This window comes from Sciurus carolinensis, chromosome 1 (assembly GCF_902686445.1).
Source record: "Sciurus carolinensis chromosome 1, mSciCar1.2, whole genome shotgun sequence".
NCBI lineage: Eukaryota > Metazoa > Chordata > Mammalia > Rodentia > Sciuridae > Sciurus > Sciurus carolinensis.
In genome coordinates, this window is record NC_062213.1 from 202,901,415 (window position 1) to 202,903,937 (window position 2,523).

A 2,523-nucleotide genomic window follows, 5' to 3' on the forward strand; every position below is an offset into this window, starting at 1 on the left:
AAAACCAAAATCGGTATAGAGCATTGCAGGTACCTCTTATTAGCTGGTCTAATAACAACTGTAATTTAAAAACAGTGATATCTTAAGAGTCTGCAACAACTGCACTATGATCTGAAAACATCTGTGATGTTTCTTTCTTGCATATTTATTAATTTATTTACTTCCATATTTTTTGAAGTGTGGGCTCACTGTTACCCAGGCTGAACCCGAACTCCTGGCTCACGCCTCTTGCCTCAGCCTCCCGAGGAGCTGGGACTACAGTCACCACCACGCTTGGCTTGAATGTCTATTGTGAATCCCAGGTTTTGTTTTCTGCTGAAACAAAAAATAAAACCCTCTCGAGAGGTGTCACCCACATTTATAAATAAAGGAAGAGGGCAAATCCTGGGAGAAGCCAGTGAGAACAAGCAGGTGACAGGTTGCCCGCCAGGCGGCTGACCTGCCTATCTTCACAGTCTGGTGCCCCGTGGTTCCATCATTCATTCCACAAATACTGATGAAGGGTCTACTGTATGTGTGGCAGACACCGCACGGTGTCAACTGGCAAGTCCCTGCCCTTATCAAGCTTGCATTCTGCAGGGACAGATGGTAAGCTGCAGTATGTAAGACAGTCTGCAAACTCAACACTTAGGTGAGCAGTTTCTGTCCAACACAAGATGCCACACATAACGGTGTCGTGTGCATAAGTGAGTGCAATTCTATTTATCAAAAGTTTTCTTTTAATCCCATTTGCTCTAAAACCAGGATCTTCTGCCTACTTTAACCCTCATTTGATCCACTTTTATAATTCAAAAGATGTTTTACATTGTCTGGAAAATTCTGAAGGACTTCACAGGAAGTGTGGTGCTCACAGCTCTTCCCCCCTCCCAGTCCATGCTCAGAGTCACAGCTTATCTGAGTGTAGTGACGCTTGCCTGTCATCCCGGCTACTCAGGAGACTGAGTCAGGAGGATCACATGTTCAAGGCTAGCCTGGGCAAGTTAGCAAGACCCTGTCTCGAAGACAAATAAAAATTAAAAAGGGCTGGGAATGTAGCTCAGTGTACAGCACCTGATTAGCAGGCAGGGGGCCCTGGGTTGGTTCCCAATAAAGAACAAAAAAGAGGCAGCTTAGTTATAGCAACATTGTTTATCACCATGAAGTGGGGAAACAAACTGGGTGTCCATCAGCACATGATCAATAAGACGATCTATCTGGTATTGTGGCACATGCCTGTAGTCCCAGCTACTTGGGAAGCTGAGGCAGGAGAACTGTTTGAGCCCAGGTCTAAGCCAACCTGGACAACACAGTGAAACCCCATCTCAAAATAATAACAACAACAAGATCTATTCCTATGATGGAATGTTAATTTGGTCCTAAAAAGACATATGCTATAGAAGGGACAAATCTTTTTATTTTTTATTTTTTTGGTACTGGGGTTTGAACCCAGGGGTACTTAACCACTGAGCCACAGCCTCAGTCCTTTTTAAAAATATTTTATTTAGAGACAGCATCTCACTGAGTTGCTTAGGGCCTCACTAAATTGCTGAAGCTGGCTTTGAACTCACGATCCTTCTGCCTCAGCCTCCTGAGCTGCTGGGATTACAGACCTAGGCCACCATACCCAGAAGCAAGGACAAATCTTGAAGACATCATGCTAAGTAAGAAAAAGGACAAATATCATAGATCCCATTTGCACAAAATATCCAGAACCGGCAAATTCAGAGAGACCGCGGCAGATTGGAGGTTTCCAGGGGCCAGGGGAGGGGGTAATGGAGGTTATTGCTTAAGGAGTACTGAATTTCTGTTGGGGGTGATGAAAAAGTTTTGGAAATAGTGGTGACAGTTGCATAATGGTGCAAAATACTGTGAACACTACCGAGTTGTGTGCCCAAGACTGAAGAGGGGGCAGCGTGGCTCAGACACTGTGTGCCCAGCACGGGCTTGGCCTGGGCTCTGTCCCAAGCACATACACACACACAAAGTAAGGAAAGACGTTAAAATGGTAATTTTATGTTATATATGTTTTACAATCATGATTACAGCAATAATAAAAGTCCTGTCTGAAGGTGTCTTTCTGGCAACACTGATCTCCCCCTGGTCACCAGGTGCCTGGGCCCCTCCCCTTCCACACAGTGGTTGGGACTTCTCTTCAGCCTCCTGCCTTGAACACCTTTTTCTTTCCTTTTTTTTGAGACAGGGTCTTGCTAAGCTGTCAAGGCTGGGGATTGAACCCAGGGCCTTGTGCATTCGAGGCAAGCACTCTACCAACTGAGCTACATCCCCAGCCCTGGCCTTAAACTCTTCATCCTCCTGCCTCAACCTGGGGAGTCACTGGGATTCCAGGCATGGACACTGTGCCTGGCCCTTTGACACCATCTTAATGCTGACCACTGCCTGGTTCCTAGCTCAGTGGGCTGCCCGCCCCCACAGCTCCAGGCTCCCCTGCTCGGAGAGTCTAATGGTGAGCTGGTCGTTATTGCCTCCCCTAAATCTGCTCCCTGCAGTGAAGAGCAGGTCTGGCTTTTTAGGCCAGAAACCCAG

General features: G+C 46.6%; 1 non-coding gene across 1 annotated transcript; it reads right to left on the minus strand.

Annotated features, from left to right (window-relative positions):
• Positions 1–2,192: 2,192 nt before the first annotated feature.
• Positions 2,193–2,274, minus strand: Trnas-cga (transfer RNA serine (anticodon CGA)). The gene has a single exon. It is a non-coding gene; the product is annotated as a tRNA-Ser (tRNA).
• Between the last annotated feature and the right edge of the window lie 249 nt (positions 2,275–2,523).